The sequence below is a fragment of the Ictidomys tridecemlineatus genome, chromosome Y, assembly GCF_052094955.1.
Source record: "Ictidomys tridecemlineatus isolate mIctTri1 chromosome Y, mIctTri1.hap1, whole genome shotgun sequence".
NCBI lineage: Eukaryota > Metazoa > Chordata > Mammalia > Rodentia > Sciuridae > Ictidomys > Ictidomys tridecemlineatus.
The window spans coordinates 2,506,238-2,529,952 of record NC_135494.1 but is presented as its reverse complement, the minus strand read 5'-3'; the positions used below and the strand labels follow the sequence as shown (position 1 = coordinate 2,529,952).

General features: G+C 46.7%; 1 long non-coding RNA gene and 1 pseudogene across 2 annotated transcripts; one reads left to right on the top strand and one right to left on the bottom strand.

The window, feature by feature from the left end:
• Window positions 1-2,932: 2,932 nt before the first annotated feature.
• On the top strand, window positions 2,933-10,328 carry LOC144372145 (uncharacterized; annotated as a pseudogene). Its single transcript, XR_013432188.1, has 5 exons — window positions 2,933-3,178; window positions 7,232-7,358; window positions 7,539-7,599; window positions 8,718-9,860; window positions 9,955-10,328. The product of XR_013432188.1 is annotated as an uncharacterized LOC144372145 (transcript).
• A 5,958-nt stretch (window positions 10,329-16,286) lies between these two features.
• LOC144371988 (uncharacterized) lies at window positions 16,287-23,454 on the bottom strand. Its single transcript, XR_013432034.1, has 3 exons — window positions 23,270-23,454; window positions 20,175-20,324; window positions 16,287-16,383 (listed from the first exon to the last, which is right to left on the bottom strand). It is a non-coding gene; the product is annotated as an uncharacterized LOC144371988 (long non-coding RNA).
• Window positions 23,455-23,715: the final 261 nt, after the last annotated feature.

Here is a 23,715-nt window from a genome sequence, read left to right as displayed (position 1 = left end):
ATACCCTCCTCCCCACCGGGCGTCAGGAGCATGGTGGACAATCACGGTCACGTCTCCTGCTGGGAGTCCGAAGGGAGTTGGCGAGCAGGGGAGGGGGGAACGTACCTAGGCCGGATCCCTGGTGAGTGCAGGCAGCCCGCGCCCAAAAAGACAGACGAGGGCAAAAGTGTGTTGTTGGTGATGGTGGTGGCAGAGACGGGGCTCGGTTTGTCAAGCACACCATCTCCCAGGTTTTCAGCACCACTGTAAGACTGGAAAACGCTGCACCACAAGACACAGATTACCAAAGAAGTTTCCGATTTATTACCAAAGGCTGTGTGTTTATATAGGTCTAAGGAGAGGTCACAGGCTGAGGTAGATAACAGGTCTCCCATTTATTGGCAAGCTCTTCCATATGTCAGTTCCGGAGCCCAAGAAGTTAATTCTAATTGGGGCTAAAACTTCCCACCAGCAGGGTTTGAACATAGGCACTGGCGTGAACGTTTCACACCAGTAAAAGAAACAAAGAAAATGAAGAGGGTTGTTAGACGCCACGTTGTTTTTTTTTTTTCCTGGGGTGCTGACCGTTATATGTTTTCCCAACACAAAGGGGGCTTACAGATAACACAACTCTGACAAGCATCACACTAATGGTAGTTTACATTTTGTTGCTGGCCCCAACATCAGAATTTATGAGGACCATTAGAGGCTCACAGAGGGTCGTTGTCTGGCCAGGGAAGGCAAACATTTGTGAGGCATCACTAGAGTTTCAGAGAGGGCTGCTCTCTGGTCAGAGAGCCAGGCATGGGTGAGTTCAAGGCACGAGCAGGCATTTCAAGCAGGTTCAGAGTTTGCAGTAATTTATACTAACTGCAAAATTATCTTCTCATGGCTTTGTGGCGAGATGGCTCCCAATTTTAAGAAAAGATCAGATTGGGTCTATCAGCTCCACTGATCAAAGTTTCTTTCCTTCTTTTCATCATGACCTTTTCTGTTTGGTTTTGGGGGTAAACAGCATGGGATCACCAGAGTCAGGTCACTTTCTAGAACTCCCCTAATAGTGGAATGTAGAACTTGGACATTAAGCACAAAGCAGCCATTTTATTTCCAGTGCACATTGCTGCCTTAGAGGATTCACTCCCGTTCCCCATTTTCCCCTGTTCTAGGGACAGAGCACTGGGTCAAATCACCAACACCAATTGCTTCTTCCTTAGCTCAGGCTATCTCCTGAAATGATCAGGGGGCAGAAGGTGAGGAGAATTACAGAAATGATTGTCAAACTGTTTTTATTTTTAGATATCACACATGTGTGATATATGTGTGATCTTTAAATATTGTTTTAAAAATTTTGTGACTGTCTTGCTAAGTTGTCTGAGGTCACACCAGCTGATACTATATATGTATATAGGTATCTTTTTCTTTGAGGTTCTGTTGTATATTCCCTGTGGGGCTCGATCCCTGAGCTAGATCTCCAACATTTTTATTTTATTTTCAGATAGGATTTCCCTGTTTGTGAAGCCAGATTTAAAGAGAAGAGTCTATGTAGCTAGGTTAATGTGGTCCAATAGGAACCATAAAGAAAATGGAGTCTAAACTGAGCCTGGGAAAACCAGAACAACACCTGAGAAATTGAAATATTAATGTCCCATTGTTGTAGGGACAAATGAGGCAAGGCACCAAAGATAGCAGGAAACAGTTTTATTTGGCTGCAGCCAGGTTCAGAGGGTACAGACTTTGCTGTAATCAATCAATCCTGTGAACCTGAGTTCAGGGAGTTTCAGAGTTTTATACCAAGCATGTAACAAGCGGGGCTCAGAAGTTCACAGAAGTTCACATAAAAGCAGCTTTTTCTTTCTCTGTTCTGGGAAAGTTAACTCTTCAAGGACAACACCTGAGAAGGGGAGAGCTTCTTCTCCCCTTTCTTTCCTCCCCTGCCAGCTGTTACCATGGAGCCCAATTGTAACTTATCTTAAAAATGTAGACATCTCTGTGAAGCCCAGCTCAAGGCCAGAGGCCTTGTTTCCACATTTCTTCAAAGTACTATAGTGGATGCATTTGTAATAACTAGTAAGGGGGTGTCCAGCACCTGGAGTGCTGGTATCTTCTCTGCCAGTGGCCAAGTAAACAGGGTGACATGAAAATAGAAAGTTTATCTACAATGGACTCTTTTGCTGACAGTCCTAAAATCAGCCATGGGGAAGAGGGCTTTTGTGTGGAGAAAGGGGGTGCCACTTCACCATGACCCTGGGCAGGTGCTAAATAAGGGTTAATGAAGTAGCTCCCAGTAAAACAGGGAGATGCTAATCCAACCACCCTAGGCTGTTCCTGCCCTGGTTTCTGTCCATGCCCCACCAGTCCACCAGTTTCCCACCCTTTGTCCTTCCACCTGCAACCCCCATCACATGCACAATAAAGAGAAATAAAGTACAGGAATGTGGGAGGACAAAAGACGACCTTAGATGTAAAAGAGAGAAGACTTCTGTTTTCCAAGGATTTCTCCTTTCCAGTCCCCTTCTTCCTGGGGGTGGGGGTGAATCTTTTCTGCTCTCCCTTAATTGAGCCTTCCACTTTCCACTCTCCACGTGCTTCTCTGTGTTGTACTTCAGCATTTGGGGAAGCAAGGACCCGTCACAGTAAACACGGTTAACAGTGTAGATCCTGACCTGAACCTTGGGCTCCTCCTGCCTCACACTCCCCAAGTAACTTTTTTAAATTGCTCTTTGTTTCTGTGGTGGAGTTCACACCCAGGGTGTCACCCATGCTGGGAAAGCAGTCTCCCAGAGCCATAGCTCAATCCCATCCTCACCAAGTTCCAAGCAAAGGCTTCTAACTGGGATTTTTTCCAACCTAGCAAAGACACTCCTCCTGAAATGGGCTGGGACCAAGGATCTGTCACTCTAGGGAATTTTAGGAAGTGATTGGATAACATTAGCTGTCTGTCATAAGGCACAGGAGTTCCTGGAGGCGGCCCATTAGGGTTTCTGGGGTGGAACTGTCCAATCAGATTCCTGAACAGAGGGGAAGGGCGGGCTTTTGCAATCTCTTGGGCTTTTTTTTCCTCACCAATTCCACTCTTCCTTCCTGGGCCCCACATGCTCTACTGAGAAGGCCAAGGTTATTCTGAGCCACCTGTGTACGCGAGACCTTTGGTTCCTGGAGGTTCCTCGAGAACACCAGGTCCCCAAGGAAGACAAAAATGGTGAGTTTGTGACAAGGACTGAAGTTTCATGGTCGTCAGCACCTGCCTTAGGGCCCCCGCAGACGGGTGAGCTGCAGAGCGTGGGGCAGTCGCCTCTGGAGGTTGCCCTGGGTCTTTGTCCCCTGGTCCTGGGGGTTGGGCTGGATGGTAGAACCTTGAAGTCACCTCCTGGCGGCTGACCCTAAGCCTCTGTCCACTGGTCCCGGGGGTGAGCTGGGTGTTGGTGCAGAGGGTGCGGCCTAGTCCTCCATGGTGTTTGGCCCTGGGCTTCTGCTCCCTGGGCCTGAGGGGTGGGCTGGTCCCTGAGGTCAGCTCAGAACATGAGGCCCAATTCTCGCTGGCACGTGGCCCTGGGCTCTATCCTGTGGCTTCAATTGTTGAATGGGCTGCTCAGGTCTCCTATCCCCTCCCCTCCCTGCTGCTGGCCCGCCCCCACTGTTCCAAATGTGTAGGAAGCAGGATGCAAATCCACTTTCCTTTTTCCTGTTCAGAGTCTGTGAAGGCTGCTGTAGGTCCTTCATTTGCAGTTGTCTGCTGCGTTCAAAAATGCCATCTTCCTCTCCACTTCCCATCACTCTCAAATGTCTGTTCTTGTTCCTGTGTTTTACATGAACACAGTCTATTAAATTTCACTTTTCCTCTAGTGAAGTATTGCAAGGAATATTTTCTTTTTATATTGTGGATCAAAACTAGAGAAGCCTTATCAGTAAAATCCTCAGGAAATTCCCCCACCACCCCCCCCCTTTTTTTAAAAAAAAAAAAAAGAGATGCATACCACTTGTTTTGGACACTGTCCTCCAACTGATGATCACCCTGCCTCAGCCTCCTGAGTCTCTAGGATTACAGCATGTGCCACTATCTCTGGCAAGCATCACACTTTTTTTTTCTGTTTCTGAATATCATACTTGATGGGAAAGAATAGTTACTTGTCACATCTTGTGTTCTGGTAAGATAGCTGCTCTAAGTGAAATAAGGCAGTGGATTATTGGTACTAGGGATATTGAATCTTAAGCTACATCCTCAGCCCTTTTTTGTTTGTTTGTTTGGTTTTGGCAGAAGTTATTTATTTTACTTGCCTTTTATTACTTCTACATGAGAGAAAAATGCATTTTGACACATCATACATAAATAGAGTGTAACTTCCACTTTTTCTGTTTGTACCCAATGTCTATTCACATGGGTCAGGTAGTCAAATAGGATAATAATGTCTGATTTATTCTCTTGTCGTTCATCTCTAGCCCTTTAAAATTTTATTTTCAGACAGGATCTGGTTATGTTGTCTAGGCTCTCCTGGAACTTCTGATCCTCTTGCCTCAGCTTCTCAAGCTGTTGGAATTAAAGGCACTGGCCACCATGCCTGAGGAAAATAGTTTATTTTGACCCAAATATTAATGTCCATCCTCAGGAACATGGATTCAATTTATCCTGAATGATATATGTGTCCTATTCTGGAAGAAATTACATTTTTTTAATAACATGGTTTGAACCCAGAACAACTTAATCATTGAGCCACATCCTCAACCCATTTTATGTTTTATTTTGAGACATGATCTCACTTCATTCCTTAGGGCCTCACTAAGTTGCTGAGGCTGGGTTTGAATTTAGCAGTCCTCCTGACCCAGTCTCTCAAGCTCCTGGGATTACAGTTGTGCCCCACTGTGCATGGCTGACAAGAACATTTGTAAAAGAAAGTTATGCATGAATACATTAACCAAGGGCATTGGCAGGATCATCAGATGGGTGGCTACAGTAAAAAAAGGGGGAAATGTCTTCTGGAGGTCCCTTATTACATTGTTAGCTTTGGAAAATTGTGGTTATTTGTCAGGTAAGGTTGGTAATATATTCTGAGAAATTTATTTGTTTGGAGAATTTTGGACTAATACAGAAATGAAGGTAATTGGCTTTGAAAGATCCTTAGAGAGGCCAAGATAATTGTTGCCAACCATACAGAACCCTGTCTTATACCTCATGGTGGTCTAGTTCCCCAAAGTGAGGTGGTCTGAAGGTTCATTGATACAGAGAAAGTTCATAGAGAACTTCAGTTAACTCCTGCAAAACTTCTGGGTTCTTTTTTATCTTTCTTAGTGTAGACACCAAATCTGATGTTCTCAGCCAGGTTTTTTTTGAACATCTCAGAGAGTCCTATGTTCTCAGCCATTATCCTTTCTTGGGGCTGCCACCATGTGACCACAGCTGTCCTGTCCCCTGCATGGTACAAGGAATTTTAGGCCCTAGGTCAGCTCCTCTTAGAGGACAGCCAAAGTTGTGAGGTACAGCCTCATAGGGGATCAGCTGAGGTCTTGGCTCTAAGGAATGTCCTGGAACAAGCCTCATCTAGACCACTAACTTCTTGGGACCTTGTTTTCCCCAAGCCCTGTTCCCATTCCTTGGGGACAGGTGGCCAGTCAGCCTGTGGATGCTGGTGCTGAGGGGCCAGGTCACCAGTGATCCTGCCCTTTTAGTCTCACAGTGTGAAGGAGCGAAACCTCTCCCAGAGCATAAGGACCACCCACCCCAGTGCAGAGCTGTGCAAACCTGAAAAGCCTCCTAGACTGGAGTCATGGTCCAGGTCCCTGGGAGGGTGATTCTAGAGGCTTTCAGGGAGCAAGACCAGGAGGGGCATGTCCCTGCTGTCAGGGCCCTTCCCTGCCCCTTGAGCCTGACACATGTGTGCTCCCTCAGCACCAAAGCTTTCTGTGTATCACTTTGAAATGATGTGCTCACTTATCTGAGGCCCAGGTTTAATTATTCAGAGCCAAATGGGATGGACTATTATTAAAGAGGCAAGAAAGAAGTGGATTTTAAAGTCTAGTTACATTTCCATTGTTAAAGTCCACAACATACAGCCAGGTACAGTGGGGCACACCTGTGATCCTTCCTGCTGCAGGGGCTGAGACAGGAGTGTTGCAAATTTGAGGACAGCCTTAGCAACTTAGCTGGGCCTTCTGCAACCTGGTGAGACTGCATCTCAAAATAAAGTATAAAAATGACTGGGGATGTGGCTCAGTAGTAAAATATCTCTGGGTTTAATCTCGGGGGAACCAAACCAAAAAAAAAGAAAACTCCTAATTACCTAATTTATCTTTTTCTATTCTTTTTTTTTAATATTTTTTTTATTTTTTAGTTATTGGCAGACAGAACATCTTTGTTTTGTATGTAGTGCTGAGGATCGAACCTGGGCATGCCAGGTGAGCACGCTACCGCTTGAGCCACATCCCAAGCCCCTATCTTTTTCTATTCTTGAGTGTGCATAGAAAGTTTGTAAAGATTCTATCTTGTCTTTCAAATTGAAATCCAACCCTAGATTCCAAAATGCCACATAAGATACAGAGAAACTTTGTCTTGCATTATTGCTGAAAAATAGTGGTGGATAAATTTTTGAATGTGATTTCATAAAAACTAGTATCTGTCCTTCACATGATTCCTGCAATTTCCTATGTATCACCTTTCTTTTATAAAGATAAGTACTATCAGAAGTGCTTCTATTAGCTCTGTACCACACAGGACGTTTCTAGGACATGTAATAGAGGTGCAACCAACAAATAAGTTAGGAGTGATGTGGGAACCTATGTTACTTCCTGTGAACTCCCCAGAGAAAGAGTATAAAACACTATGATGTTTCTCTTCTGAAGAGCCAATTTGTAGTTTTGGAGTGGGTGTAACAAATTGAGTGCAGGGCTGGGGGTGTGGCTCAAGCGGTAGCATGCTGGCCTGGTATGCGTGCGGCCCAGGGTCGATCCTCAGCACCAAATACAAACAAAGATATTGTGTCCGCCAAAGACTAAAAAAATAAATAAATATTAAAAACTCTCTCTCTCTCTCTCTCTCTCTCTCTCTCTCTCTCTCTCTCATAGTTCAGGACATCTGTTATTCTAGATTAGTTACTTTAAAAAAAAAAAAGAAAGAAATTGAGTGCAGTAAAGATTTGATGGACCAAATCGTGGGATTAATCGAGAGGCCAGGGAATCATGTGATCATCATGCATGTTGAGTGTAGATTTCTCATGCTGTCAATCTCTCCTGGCCTCCACTATACATTTGTGGGATATTTTAGATCTCAGTGACCTTTGAGGATGTGGCTGTGAACTTCACCCAGGAGGAATGGACTTTGCTGGATCCTTCCCAGAAGAACCTTTACAGAGATGTGATGCTGGAAGTCCTCAGAAACCTGGCTTCTATAGGTAATAATGATGTTTCTAAAATTAATCAAATAGAGAATTCATGCTTAATTTGGTCATTTATGTAGAAGGTGAAAAGGGAATAAGTTGGTGAATTATTGCAGCATATATGGCACCTAGGATTTGGCAAAGCATTTCTAGCTCCTAAATATTTATAAAGATTGTTCTGTTCTCTCATTTTAGGAAACAAGTGGGAAGACAACACCACTGAAGATCAGATTGAAAACTCTGGGAGTAATGTAAGGTAACTGTACTCACAAGAAGAATTTGTGAGGGAATCTGAAAACTGTTATATAAGTTTTAAAGCAAACCAACTGAAGAAGAATGCATAATTTGAAATGTATTTATTCTTATAATATTTTTTACCAGAAATATATACCTAGCTGTAACAGGTATTCAGTTTTTTCAAAGTATTTGACATGCAAAAAGTACTATGAAATTGCATATGTGAATATCACTATTTGGATAATATCCATAGAGAAGTTGTGTTGCAAAGGATTGTTTCCTTTCAATCTATTTTCAGGCAAGTTGAACAAGTCAGAAAACCTAGCCTTTACCTGATGTTGGTAGTAATGTAAGGACCTATAAATAAATAGAACATTGTGAATGAATCAGGCATCAATTATATGCTGGTCACTTCTTCTTCAAAGAAGTCATATGGTGGGGCTGGAGATGTGGCTCAAGCGGTAGCGCGCTCGCCTGGCATGCGTGCGGCCCGGGTTCGATCCTCAGCACCACATACCAACAAAGATGTTGTGTCCGCCGAGAACTAAAAAATAAATATTAAAAATTCTCTCTCTCTCTCACTCTCTCTCCTCTCTCACTCTCTCTTTAAAAAAAAAGAAGTCATATGGTAAATTTCAAAGGCACAAAATAGTGTGGGGAAACCTTCAAATTAATTCCAATCCTTAATGAAATAAAGAAAAATCTTAGAGTAAATCCATGTGACTTCATTATGTGTGCAAAGACTTCATGTGTCCTTCATTCCTTCATAGGCAGATCACATCTCATTCTGGACACAAATACTACAAACATGAGGAATGTGCAGAGAAGCCATGTGAATTTAAACAATATAGGAAATCTCTGGTTTCTCTCAAAAGTGTTCACACACAAATGTTAATAAAAACTGGAGATGAATCTTATGATAGTACAGTTATGTGGGAAAGTCATCAGTTGTTCCAGTGGCATTCAAAGACATGAAAAAACTCATACTGGGTGGCAACTCAATGATTGTCAACAATGTGGTGAAGCATTTTCTTCTCTCACAGGTGTTCAAAAAGACATGAGAACACACAGTAGAGGTAAACCTTTGAAGAGTAATGTATTTGGGAAAGCCTTTCATTTTTCTTCTTTAGTTAGAAGACATGAAAGTACTCATTCTGGAGAGAAACTCCATGAATGTAAACATTGTGCTCCAACCTTCTTTTCACTTGCAAGTCTTCAAACTCACATGAGCAAGCACACTGGGCATGCCCATTTTAAATGTAAGGTATGTGGAAAAGACTTTGCTTACCCCAGTTTATTTAGAATACATCAGAGAATGCATACTGGAGAGAAGCCCTATGAATGTAAGCAGTGAGACAAAGCCTTTGCTAGATCCAGTGACCTTCAGATTTATGGAAGAATGCATACTGCAGAGAAGGCCTATGAGTGTAAGCAGTGTGGGAAAGCCTTCACTCAGTCTTCTGGCCTTCGGTCACATGAAAAACTTCATACTAGATAAAAACCCTATGAATGTCATCAGTGTGGAAAAGCCTTTGCTAGATCCAGTGACCTTCACAGACATGAAAAAATACATACTGGAGAGAAGCCCTACGAATGGAAGCAGTGCAGCAAAGCCTTTGCTGGATCCAGTTACCTTCAGATTCATGGAAAAACACATAGTAAAGAGAAACCCTATGAATGTAAGCAGTGTGGCAAAGCCTTTGCTAGATCCAGTGACCTTCAAACACATGGAAAAACATATACTGGAGAGAAGCCCTATGAATGTAAGCAGTGTGGAAAATCCTTTGCTAAATCCACTGTGCACAGACATGAGAGAACACATACTGGAGAAAAGCCATATGAATGTAAGCAGTGCGGCAAATCCTTTACTAGATCCACTGTCTTCCACAGACATGAGAGAACACATACTGGAGAGAAACCCTATGAATGTAAGCAGTGTGGCAAAGCATTTGCTATGTCCAAAACCTTCAGATTCATGCAAGAGTACATACTGGAGAGAAGCCCTATGAATGTAACCAGTGTGGAAAAGCCTTTGCTATATCCAGTTACCTTCACTCACATGAAAAAACCCATACTGGAGAGAAGCCCTATGAATGTAAGCAGTGTGGAAAAGCCTTTGCTACATCCAGTTACCTTTGCAGACATGGAAGAACACATATTGGAGAGGAGCCCTATGAATGTAAGCAGTGTGGCAAAGCCTTGCTAAGTCTGCTAACCTTCACAGACATGAAAGAAAACATACTGGAGAGAAGAATGTGGAGGATTGGATATATCCTGTCAGTGTAACTATGAGTGTATGAGTGTAAGGAGTGTGGAAAAGCCTTCACTCAGTCGTCTGGCCTTCACTCACATGAAAAAAAATTATACTGGATAGAAGCCTTATGAGTGTACGCTTTGTGGCAAAGCCTTTGCTAATTCCAGTGATCTTCAAAGACATGGAAGAACACATATTGGAGAGAAGCTCTATGTTTGTAAACAATGTGTAAAAGCCTTTGTTACATCTTCTCAGCTTCACTTACATGAAGAAAGCCATAGTGGAGAGAAATCATAGTCATGAAAACAATTGGCAAAGTCTTCTGTTAATAATGTTTCACTCATTAACATGTAGTAAGTTTTCTGGAGAAAAATTCTTTTGATTGTGAAATGTGGTAAATCAATATTTCTTGTCAAATTCAAAAAGAATAAAGTGCTCACATGTCTGAATCAATCAGTCAATAAATGTACCTATCTATCTATTTATTTATCTATTTTTCTGTCTATAAGTTGTACTTGGGATTTAGTCTGAGGGTCCTCTATCACTGAACCACATCCCTTTTACTTTTTATTTGAGTCAGGGAATTGTGGAGTTCCTTAGTGTCTTCCTAAGTTTCTGAGTCTGGCTTCACATTTGTGATCCTTCTGCCTGAGCTCCCCAAGACTCTGGGATTAAGGGCATCCACGACCACATCTAACTGAATAATGCTTTAAATGTAAAAAAAATTAGAAAATCATTCCTTTTTCCCTGGTGCCTTCTTAGCCATTTCACTCACCCTGGAACAAAAACCCTCGGAATGTGGAGGATTGGCTACATCCTATCAGCTTCCCACCTCAGCCCTGCTTTGCTTCTCATCTACGAAAATACTCGTGGAGAGAAACCTGAGAATGTGAGAAATGTGGGAAGTCTTCTAATTTTCCCACATTTTTCTAAGAACTGGGAAGATACCCCTTGAAACATTCATTTCAAAATGAATAAATTTTATGCAAGTAAGAAATAAAAAGGGCTCAGGTGTTCCAGTTTTGTTCAATTGTGTAAAAGGATTCATGCTGTAGAAAGTCCTCTGGATCAGCCATGTGGGGAAGTATTCAGCTTTCATGGTTTCCTCCAAAGACATAAAGAGGATTCACATCTGGGAAAACCCTACTGCTCTTTAAACAATGTGGTAACAGTTTCACCTTTCCAGTAGCTTTTTGAGTATCATGGGAGAACTCACTCTGGAGAAAAGCCTTGTATATAAAAATGTGGTGAGACCCTCAGTTGTTTCAGTTTGTTTTAGACTTATACTCATCAAGCTTGAGGGAATTTTTTACTTTATTTTATTTTACTTGTTTTGGTACCAGGGATTCGGCTCTGAGACAATTAACCATTGAGCCACATCCCAGTTCTTTAAATTCTTTTTTTCAAATATTTAGACATGGTCTCACTGAATTGCTTAGGTACTCACTATGTTGCTGAGGTAGACTTTGATCTTATGATCCCCTGCCTCAGCCTGCTTTGTCACTGGAATTAGTCAAGCAACCCCTTCTGCAAGGAACCTTGTTTTCAGAAAACAACTGTAGGTGTGTAAAAAGGGTGTATGCCTTCATTTTTTTTGTTGTTGTTGTTGTTTTGTTTTGTTTTGTTTTTGTCTATTCAGAGGTAATGAGAGTGCACCCTGGAGTAGATGTAGGAATTGTGTCAGCATGAAGATGTGAAAGCAACATGTTTCTCCCAGTTAAATATCTCTTCTTGTTAGATTTAATTTTTCTCACTATATTTTTTGCATCTGCAGTCAACTCTCCGATATGATGACATATTCTTATATTTACTTTGTTTGTGTGTGCAAAATCTAGTGTGTAGTATGATTCTTTACATACAAGTATGCTATGCAATAGTACACAAGGTTTGTAGTTAAAATGTATGAACCTGTATTGGCAGCATTTTAATTCTTTTTTAGAGTTTTCATCTCTTTTTCCCTTGAGTCCATTTTCTCTCATCTTGCCCACTTTTATGACTTTTATATATGTTGTGACAAAATAAAAATGGTGAGAGGTTTTAAATATAATTACCAGGGTCATAGAAGAGAAAATAAACATTTCTATTGTAATTATCATCATCATCATTACCACCACCACCATCGTCATATCTAAAGTGCATAAGCCCTGATCCCATCCCTACCCCTTTTTATTTATTTATTTATTTTTAACTGTTTATTGAAGTGCTTTTTAAATTCTTCCCAAGGGGCTCAGTATGTTGGTGAGGCTGGGTTTGAACTTGTGATTCTCATTCTATAGCCACTGGGATTACAGATGTGCTATCATGCCTGGCTCCTGGATGTTTCTTGAAACTTTGATGTAAATCAATATGTGCCTCCTTTCTGAGAGTTTCCAAGTTCTACTTGATTCAGAGGCAAGAATTACTTTTTAATGTGTTTATGTATATGAATGCCCTTCAAGCTCTAAGACTCTAGAATGATTCTGAGCATCACAAGGACATTAATTCACACCTTATACTCCAAATTTTTATATTTCCTGTTGGAGTAAACTGAAGTCCACTTGAACAATGTTTATTTTAGATAATTTCTGTTGAAAACAGGGTGGGAGAACTGCTTTAGTATTTAAGGAATCAAACTATTCATTCCTGTTAAGATCTTATGATAAAATGAAATGTAAGTAATCACTGACTATTACAGAATTTTTTTTAACAAACAATTTTATTTTTCCCTCTGTGCACCAGACACAAGCTAATCAATTTTGCAGAGTCTCAGAGACTATGGAACGTGGACTGTTGCTCATGTGAGTGTTATCTAGAGCACCAAGTTAAACTACAAAAGCAATCACCTGGGAGACGTGAGTTGTGCCACCCACACATGCACACTCACACCCGTGTGCACACTCATGTACAGGATCAAGTCGCCCTTTTCTCTACATACCCTCCCTAGTGCAGTGCTTTCATCCTCACTGTGTCATGCAACTATTGATTTCTTTGACTTTTCTCAAAATGATGCTGCCCACTACTTTTTCTCAAAAATTATTATGACTTCATGTCTTCTCAATTTATGCTTTTGTATTTTTCTAAAGTTTGCTTACACATTGTGCATGTGAGTTGAGGCCTGTGCACTCCAGCATTCTTTGCAGATTGGCCAAATGTCTCTTTGTTCCTCCTTTGCTCCCTTCTTTCCTTCAGATTTCACCCAGGAGTGCTCCACACTGAGCTTCCCCCTAGCCCTTGTATTGTTATTTTTTGAGATGGGGTGACGCTGGCCTCAAACTTGTGGTCACCCTGCCTCAGCCTCCTAGCAGCTGGGACCATAGAGATGTGCCTTTTTGTGCTCTGTGACTGGCCTCTTCCCTTTCCTTGGTGCCTTATTGGCCTGTTGATGACTCTGGGACCACCACTGTGTCACTCGTGTTTCTTCTAAGTCTCATGTGTTGTGTTGTAAGTAGGCACATTAAAGGGCATTATAAAAGTTGTAATTTGTATGTATTGTTAGGAGAGGCATCTTCTCAAAATGTACTTTGCCCTGTACTTAATTGAGTTCCTTTCTATTTCTTCTCTTTCCCTGGTGCCAGGGACCCAATCCTGCCTTGTGCCTGCTAGACAGGTGCTCTAGCACTGAGCCCTCCCCTAGCTCAGGTGGTGAGTTTGCTGCTGCTGTGTGTGTGGACCCCACTGAGGACCACTTTGGTAGATGCAGCTCTGCAGGTTTTTCCCATGTTTTCACCTGGTCCCTTTCTTAAACATCTTATACAGCAGGGAATTTCAACCACTGACATCCACCTTAGCTTTTCTCCCCATGACTAATACTTAGGTGGAATATGCCAGAAAACCCAGGCTGGACTTCTCTCTGTGTTCAGGGTACCTCAGTAGTCCTGGGAACATCGTGTGATGATTTTCTTCAAACACAGCATGTGATCAAAACTAGGTAAGGAGGGCCCCAGTCGGATGTCCTATGTATTGGTGTCCCCTTCTGCACCTAAGAATCTTAAATAAGCTTCTCCAGAGACCCTCACCATAATTTTCTTTAAAACAAATATCAGGAAAAGGTTTTGCAAAGATATCAATATGTGTTAGAATGAAGATGTGATGATATTACTTTTTTGGGGTAAAGTTTGGAAGATCTCTGAATAATCTAAAAAATGATTAAAATTCACTTTCTTTGAACAACCAAAAAAATTTATGTAGACTCCTACAAAAATAAAATAAAATAAACCTCCACCCCGTCCCACTGGGTGTAAAGATAATGAAATTCCAACATCAAGGTCCAGAAAATTTTAGGTGATACCCCTCTGAACCCTGCCGCTAATAAGTCAACGCCCTGAATCTTCCTCAGGTGTCCAGCCTCATCTGCACCCCATCACTAATAGAGCCTCCATTGGCAAAAGATTTCTCATGGTAGCCAGGAATTTTTCTTTTAACATTAACAGCAGGGTCTCTGATGGGATTCAGGAGCACTGGTTTCATGGTTTATAGACACTTTAGAGCTTCCTTTTCCAGCAGTCATGACCCAGACCAAATCCACAGTGGGTGCAGCACCCGGGAGGTGGTCACCCTTCATGAAGGCAATACACCTCTTGACCTTACAGACAATAAATTCCCAGGAGTCCTGCTTCCCAGTGCTTGCTCTGTGCTGCAGGGGGTCCTACTTGTTGCTATAAACTTCTGGGTGTTCTTGCTGTGCTCTGCTGGGGTCATTGTGCCCAGGAGGCCTGGACACCACTGGTCCTGGGGTCTATTAATGACTGTGGAGCAGGAGGCACTTGCATGGATGCCCATTTACTCCTGGGTCTGATGAACTTCCTGGGCCATGACCACCCAGTCGTGCCTGGATCTGCTCTCCACTGTCTCCTTCTTCCCTGCACTGCCTGAGCTCAGAGTCCCCTCAGTTCTCCACACTCATGTTCCTCTTTCCTGATGGCCTTGGTGGCCACCAGGGAACATACTCCCTCTCAGCCTCATGGGCTCCCATCAGACCCCTCTCTGCACAGAGTCACCATGGTGTACACCGCAGGTTTGGCATCTCCCCCTTCTGTGGAGTCTTGGTACACTGGGCCCAGGGTCAACCTGGTGTGTGCCGCAGGGTGGGCATCTCCTCCTGTTCCCTGGAACCCTGGTACACTGTGCCCCTACCCTGGGTACCCTGCACGGAGGACAGAGGGCCTCTAGCAGAGAACCTGGGTTCTGATCTGCTGTGATAGTGTGATTTAAGGACAGGTCAATTACCTCCATTGACCTGTCCTGGGCCCACCCTAGGGAAGACTCTGCAGGGCTCCCTGGATTGGATGTATTATGCTCCCTGGAACATGCCCCCAGGGAGAACTGTGTTTGTGTCATCTGTGACTGGCTCTGATTTATAATTTGTTTTTTTTTTTAATTTTTAATATTTATTTTTTAGTTCTCGGCAGACACAACATCTTTGTTTGTATGTGGTGTTGAGGATCGAACCCAGGCCGCACGCATGCCAGGCGAGCGCGCTACCGCTTGAGCCACATCCCCAGCCCTTATAATTTGTTTTTATTCATAGTCTGAGGTAAACACAAATTCATTCAGCCAAAAGTGAGTTGACCAAATGAGAAAAGGGACTTGGGAAAGAAAGATTTCTTTTTCTCAGAGAGCATATTTCTTGATATTGTAAGTGCTGCTGGGATGGAGACTGCATGATTTGGAGGGAATTTGAGACATGGGCTTCTGGAAAGGTGCTTTCAGTTGCTTCAATGGATAAAAATGAAAGTGGACCATTGATCTCAATTTGATGTATTTTTACATAAGAAAAAAGACCCTCCCGTTATTGAAACAAATTCATGATGGTTAAGGCTGCTTCCATAGGAGGTGCAGACTCTGTTTTATTAATATAACATTAAAGATAGGTGTTATAATGTTAGCAGACTGGAACACGGGTAAAAAGCAAATGCTCTGTTGGCTTTTTTGACACACAAGAAAACACACCCGATTTATGTGTCATTCATTATCTCTCTTTCCTCTCTTTTTCCAAAATTTTAAATCAGAATAATTATGACATATCATGATAGGTGAGTCATGGATATCTGTGACTCACATTTGATTAAACCAGGGGTACCTAACCTCTGAGCCCCATCTGCAGCCCTATTTTGCATTTCGGGGTCTCACTGAGTTGCTTAGGGCCTCCTTTTGGCTGAGGCTCGATTTGAACTCTAGATCCACCTGCCTCAGCCTCCCGACTGCTGGAATGAGAGGTGTGCACCACTGTGCCCGGCTTTGTGCGTGGGTTTTAACACCCACGAGGTCTGAGGGTGCTGAGGGGTGAGGGCATAGGACACCCTGTTCTGAGCACACACTGCAGGAAGGTGACAGGAGGGCACATTGGCCTTCCCTTTACCAGTCTCTCGGGGATGGCTACCCAGCTAGATTGGTGATGGGGTCCAGGCTGCAGGCCGGAGCTTCTGACCACGGTCCCCAAGTCACCCATCTGATTACAGGGCATATCTCCCAGTGAGAAAGGCTTCTCTTATTGGGGTGCAGAGCATGGCGGCTGCCAGGTGCTGGGTGAGTCTCACGTCCTCCCCCGCCAGCCGGTCGATATTGGGGGTCCTGAGAAAATCAGATGAATGTCATTTGGGAAAGGGACAGGAACACACTGGGCTCCAAAAGAGGCCAGCATGGAACTTCCCTCAGATGCATGGCACCTGTCTTAGGGCGCCCAACTCTCTGAGTTTGCAAAGGACAGATGAGGCTCACCCTGGGCGGTTCCTCCTACAGCCCTCCCCCACCTCAGCTGTTGCCAACGCAACAAAGGGCACCCCAGATTTTGAATTTTGACTTTTGGCACACAGACACCTTGCTGATTTCACTTTCGGGGGGAGGTGATGAGTGACAGACGTTGAACAGTGATTATAAACACAGGCTGCGTGAGAAGCTTTTGTCCAGACAGGAATGAGGTGGGTTCTAACCCCACTTGAGGCAGTCTGGGCTCAGCCAGGACCTTGGGTGGGTTGTGGGTGAAATGCACATCTGCGTGGTGACATTCTCCTCTTAGAGTGGGTTATGGGGACCTCTTGTCACAATAACTCTGTGGTTACATCACAGGGCTTCTTAGGAAGATGGATCCCAACAAAATTACGTTTGAAGGAAGAGATGAACGATGTCACACACAAAGGCAAAGTTTTTGGCTTTTTCTTATTTTTGGGGGGGCATGCAACCCAGGGGGCTTGTGTGCTTTGAATATCCCATCAACATTCCTGAAGTGTGCACCCTGAGTTTCCTACCAGCTTTCTCAGGTGAAAAATTCAACGAGAAAATGAAACACTTCACCTAAGAGCTTTTGCAGTCAGATGTGCAAAAATTGATTGAGAATCTCACTATAGATATGAAACCCAAAGGCAGTGACCCAGCCCCTAGAGCTCAAGGAATTCCCCCACGGACTGGCAGATGACAGGAGCTAGTCTCTTCCCTTCTACCTTGGAGGAGGCTGCATCTGGTGGGAGCTAAGCTATAGAAGCTGAGATCTTGTTCTTCATGCACCCAAAGCTGACCACCTAATGGCCCCCCATAAGGACAGTTCTATTCCCCTGAGGACAACTGGCAAAGTGCAGAGACACTGGTGATGTCCCACTTTGGGATGTGGTGCTATTGGTGAGCAGCAGGTAAAGACCAGAAATATTGTTCAACATCCTACAATGAACAGGATGTGCCCGTCACAGAGAGTGATCTGGGCCAGTACACCAGTAGGACAAAGGCTAAAGAACCCAGCCTTAGCATGAGAATCTGTCAGTCCCCCCATTCATCCAGCCAGCCAGCCACCCATCCAGCCAAACATCCATCCGCCCATCCATCCATCCATCCATCCACTCACCCACCTGCTAAGAGCCACAGCCAAGTAATATGATGCAGGGCATTTTTGGTTGAAAGGTGATGCCAGCTAGCCATTGAGATGATATGATTATGTTAAGATTTACATTCATATGGATATTGGACTCCTGCTGTTCACCTCAGCCTGCTGCAGGACTCCTGGAGAGTTCCCATTGGTTGGGGAAGTGCAGTAGGAGGGAATTCCGGGGGAGGAACTTGATCTGGGGTTCCGGGAGAACTTGGGGGAGAATGCCGTGTGTGATCTTCCCAGGCACGTACCGGGCATTGGCAGCAGTTTCAAAAAATAAAGTTTGTTCCTGCTTGAGTGGCTCGTGATTTTGTGCCCAGCCATACTGCGGCACCCACCCACCCATTCATCCACCATTCAACCATCCATCCATCTGTTTATCTATTCATCCATTCACCCATCCACCCATTTGCCCATCCACCCACCCATCTGCCTGCCTATCCACCCAACCACCCACCTATCCATGCATCCATCTATCCATCCATCTCTCCATCCACCCATCCATCCTTTCATCCACCGAGACACACCCAACATCCATCCATCCACCCATGCGTTCATCCATTCACCCATCCATCCATTCATCCAGGCAACTGTCTATCCATCCATCCATCCATCCATCCATCCATCCATCCACTCATCCTCCCATCTATCCATCCACCCCCCCCATCCATCCCCCCTCTATCCATCCAGGCAACCATCTATCCACCCACCCATCCATCCACTCACTCATCCACCCACCCATCCATCCATCCACTCACCCATCCACCCACCCATCCATCCATCCACTCACCCATCCACCCACCCATCCATCCTTCCACCCATTTACCCACCCATCTATCCACCCACCCATCCATCCACTCACCCATCCAGCTATCCATCTACCATAGGTGGATGGGCAGATAGAGGAATGGATGATGCCTGGATGAAAACATGGGTAGATGGGTGGTTGGAGGGATAGCTCATTCATGGATGCATACATAAGATGCATACTTATGGATTTGGGGTAAAATTCTAGTGATTTGCTAACCCTGAGAATAAAGGGCTCAGAATGGAGGACAATTTTATAAGCCTGTATGTAATCCTCTATACAGTTTAGCCAAAATAAGACAATACCCCACACTCTCTAAGATCCTCTGGCCTCCAAAGACCCCCATTCAGAACTTCTCTTTGGCCCCCATTTTGGCCCTGGCTCCCCCACACCCCACTAAGACATGATTTTTGCCCTAGTCCTCAGTCATACTGGGGATCAGGGTTTCTGTGAACACAGAACATATGAGTATCTTTTGGACTCACTGCTTTCAAATCCTTTGGGTCTGAACCCAGCGGTGGCATTGCTGGGTCATACTGTGATTCAGTCTTAAGCTTTTGAGGGGTCACCATATTGTTCTGCCAAGGGCCACCTGGAACCCCAGGAGCTGAGAGAGGCAGGAGGAGCCTCCCTGGAGCCCGTGGAGGGAGCTGGACACCATTGTAAGAGGCAGGTCCTGTGCACACCTTGACCCCAGAACCTGGGAGTGGGACCTTGTATGGAAACAGGCTCTCTGCAGAGATCATTAGTGAAGGGTCTGAGATGGGCTCCTCCTGGGTCAGAGGGCCCTCATGTAATGGCCGTGTCCTCCCAAGAGACAGAGGAGGGGACCCAGACCCAAAGGAGGAGCCACATGAAGATGGAGGCAGAGACTGCAGTGAGGGGCCACCCGCCCAGGGCCACCTGAAGCCCAGGAGCTGGAGAGGCAGGAGGAGCCTCCCTGGAGCCTGTGCAGGGAGTTCAGGCTGGGACCCTGGTCCAGCTTCTGCCCTCCAGGGCTGGGGTGGGGAGGTGGTTCCTGGATTACTTTTAAGTCTCTTTGTTTTGGGTTATTTATTACAGCAGCCCCAGGAAAACCCACACAAACTCAGCCAGGCCTCAAGTTGTTTGAGAGGGCTAAGACCCTATTTTTACTCTTGGAAAAGAATCATGTTTGGTGCTGAGTTCCGCAGCACTAAGAGCATTAACTTAGACCATCATCTAACAATCCAAAGGGCTGATCAGCCCTACCAGATTCCTTCTCGATGCCATGCTTTTGGAAAAGAATGGATATAGTGTGCACATGGAATTGGTAATATCCGCACCCAGAAAGAATGCAAGATAGAATATGAAGATTTAGTAGAATGTTTGCCTCGGCTGAAAACGATGAAATATATGAATACCATCAAGAAGCAGCGGGATAAGCTAATAAAGGAAGGGAAATATACCCCTTCACCTCACCACTTGGGCAAGGTGGATCCTAGGCCCTGAGCAGAGCAGCTGCTGATGGCAAAAGGCTGATGTTTCATGTTCTCTTTTCCATTGAAAGATTGTTTACTGAAAACTTCAAAGTGTATAAAATAGAGGATTGCTCCATCTTAAAAAAAAAAAAAAAGAAAGAAAAAAGAAATTTCATTTGCACTGGTCGATTTTAAGTAAATTATTCCACTAAACTTCACACACACACAGCACCACCCCACCACCCAAACCGCACTCTACCTCAGTGTATGGTTCCCATAGCAACCAATATCCCCGAGGCCCAGATCATCTGCCAAGATCAGCAGGATGTTTGGCTTGGAGGCGTTCGGTGATTTCGGCTCACAGGTCTGCAGAAGCCAACATACAAGGAGGAGAAACGGCGTGGAGTCCCTGCAGAGGAAAACAAAAGGCAGAAAATAAACGTACAGGATTTGGGATGCAAAATATACACCATGCACATGTAGATGTCAGGGGTCTGGGGAGGGCTTGAACCGCACTCCTATGAGGCCAACTGAGCCCCGAGAGAATTATCCAGCTGTGGGAAGCCTCTGGTTTTGCATAGGGTCCAACAGCCCATGGAGAACCAGAGTGGAGTCCCTACTGCTAATGGCCACACAATCAAGATGACTCTGGGAGGCCCATTTCCTCCCTGCACCCAAACTGGAGATTCTCAGCAAGCAATCAGAACCTGAGCCCTCAAAATAAGAAGGTTCCCTCCACTTTAACCCTGGGACACATTCCAAAACTCTCAGAGGAGGTAACCAGTTCAGCTAGTACCTAAGCCTAATAGACTACACTTGTGCAGTATCCATAGATGCCTGTCATAACGTATGATTCATAATCTAGGCACAGCAAAGGATTAACAGGGCAAATCATAACCAAATAAAACAGTTGTAACAATGTGCTGTGACAAACGCCTGACTTTCAAGTTTTGCACTTTCTGTTTTTTCCCACTTATTTTTGGACATCCGGGAACTGAATCCTGGGAGATTTCTGACCACTAAATTAAGGAACAATCACTGAGTGCATTTTTGGTGACCTTTTGTCGCTACCAACACACCGGGGTGACCCTGGAAACACCCTTTCTTCTTGTGCAAGTCGTGGTCTCTTTGAGTTTGTTTTGTCACTAAATGGATCCTCTGTGTTAAGGTCATTTGAGCTCAACTCTCAGTAAAGTGCGGGCGAACTTGGTGAGAGTTGGGGTTCAGAGCCTGGGGCCTGCCTTTTGGGGTCCTTGGTGGGTCAGGAAGCAGCTGATGCTTGGCAGGCGCCTTGGCCCACAGTGCGCGGAGCCAAGGCTGCGCTAAGCCGCAGACAGGGCACTGGAAGGACCTGACCCGCAGGGACACAGATGGGGATTCACAGCAACCCCAGAGACGCAGGGCAGCCGGCAGAAAAGAGAGTCCCTGAGCGTCTGAACAGGGGTCCAGGCGCCCCACCGCCCCAGCGGCTACCAGGAGCGTCACTGGCGGGTCCTGGGCTCCACCTGCCCCAGGACCCAGAGGGACTCGGTTGTCCAGGACACGCTGGGGGTGGGGCGACCGGGGAGGGCGGGCAGGCGGAGTTTGTGTGTGGAGGGGGGAGGGTAGCCGGAGGGAAGGGGCGGGGTCTGCCGTAGATCTTGTGCGCCATGGGGGTCAGGGACCGGAGCCCAGTCTCACTGCCGGAGAGACGGGGACATGCGAGGGCGCAGAAGGCGGACTGGAGGACCCGGAGCGGGTCCCGCGAGTCCTTGCGCTGGGAGGGGGACCCAGCTGTGGCAGGGGGCGGGGACGGAGGAGTCAAGGGTCCGCATCCTGCGGTTTTTAGTGGGCTGTGTGTGTGTGTGTGGGGGGGGATCATAAGGCCGTGCACAGCTGCGCTGGGGCGGTTTGGGGGACTTGGGAGCCAGGAGCAGGACAGGGCTGTCCTAGAGTGGGGGGGTGGGGTGTGGGCGTGCTGGGGGTGGCACAGGGACCAGCCTGAGTGTTGGGCACCACGAGCTGGGGCTGCGAGGGGGACGCGCACTGGAGCTGGATTGCGCCTTCCTAGAGGGACCCAGGGTGGAGGGCGTGCAAGGGCGTGTCCTAACGTGCGCAGTGGACTGCAGAGGGCGGCGCAGGGGCGTGTCCTAGAGGGGGACGTGCTGGGGGTGGGGCAAGGGGCGAGCCTCAGTGTGGGCGGGCGACGCATAGCTGAGGTTGGGAGGGGACGCTCCCAGGAGCCCACCAGGGCCTGTCTAGGGGGAGACCAGGCCTTGAGGTGGGGTGGTGCAAGGGGCGTGCCTTAGGATGGATGGACTGGACGTGCTGGGGCCGGGACAGGGGCGGGCCTCAGTGTTGGGCTCCGCGGAGCTGCCCAGGGTACACACATGCGCCCAGGAGCGAACTGGGGAGTGACTTAGAACTCTAGGGCGGCCCTAGAGTTGGAGGGACCGGCCCTAGAGTTGGAGGGACCGTCAGTGCTGGGGGGAGGGGAGAGAGGCCCGGGAGCGGGACAGCAGTGGCTTAGACTGTTCCTGGGGGCTCCCCAGCAGCATCAGGGAGGGGGCACAGGGCGTGCTGGGGGACTCAAGCTGGGCCGGGAGTCGGGACCGGGTGGTTTTCTGGGAGTGATGGGGCGAGACGGCCTTATGGGGAGGGGACCGGACAGGAGTCTCAGCCGGGGTCAAGACCCTGTTGGGGGAGGAGCAGGATTGTGTCTTAGAGTGACAGGCCATGGCTGTGGATGGGGATCAGAACGGGACACGTAGTGCTTCGAATTTATTGGGAAGACAGGGGCATCGGGCTGCGTGTCTTAAAAATGTGATTGGGGGGGTGGTGTCACAGCCGTGTCAGCGTGGGGCAGGGGACGTGCCTTATAGAGATTGTGGGACTTGGCCATGGGGAGGGGTCCCGGCTCCGAATGGGAGGGGCAGAGCGGGTCTTAGTGGGGGGACACTCCAGTGCATCTGTGCCGACCTGGAGTGGGGGACACAGGCCGTGAGGGGGCAGAGAGCGGGTCTTGGAGGGGTTCGGAGGCCCGAGGGTCTCAGCGTCGGGAGGCGAGTCTCTGAGGCCCCGGGGTGATGCGTGTCACCCCGCTGGACCCGGGAGCGGCCCCGCGGGCGTTGCGAGCGCAATTTCCGCGGCTCGAACTGGGCCCCCTTCCTGCTCGGCCGGCGCCCCCTCCTCCTGCTCGGCCCCCCACCGCCCTCTGCGCCCCACCCCAGCGCTGCTCTCCAGGTTGTGCAGAGAAGGCGCCCGGGGCTGGGTTTTGATGACCCGCCATTTCCGGGCACCTCCGCTTCCTTCCTAAGGTGTGGCGCTGTCCCCTCCCCAGACCAGAGTGGCTCTGCGTCCCAGGGTCCCACGCACCTGGCGGTGGCGGAGACACGTCCCCTGGGCCTGTGAGCAGCCCTCTGCGTGGATCTCTTGGCTGCTGTGCTGGGATCTGGGCGCTGTCGTTCCCGCCCACCGGGCTGCTGGGCGTGCTCCTGGACCCTGGTGGATCCGATTAACCTGGCGAGTGGCGCCTGAAAACAGGTTCTCCAGGGTCCCCACCGCCCGGTGAAGCTGGGGCTTCTGGAGCTGCTTAATCTGGATGGAGCCCGAGCAGAGTGACAGCCCTATACAGCCAGGGCAGCTTAGGGAACCCTCCTGTTTTTATTCCTTCCAAGGGTCTTGGGAGAGCCCCACCCCCCTCATAGAATTGGTGCGAATTCAGCTCCACCAGTCTCCGCGTTTGGAATCTCCTGGGTGCTGGACTCTTGCTCCTTTGTGCACGCAGGCCCTGGGGTGAAGCCAGAATTAAACTGGCAGTC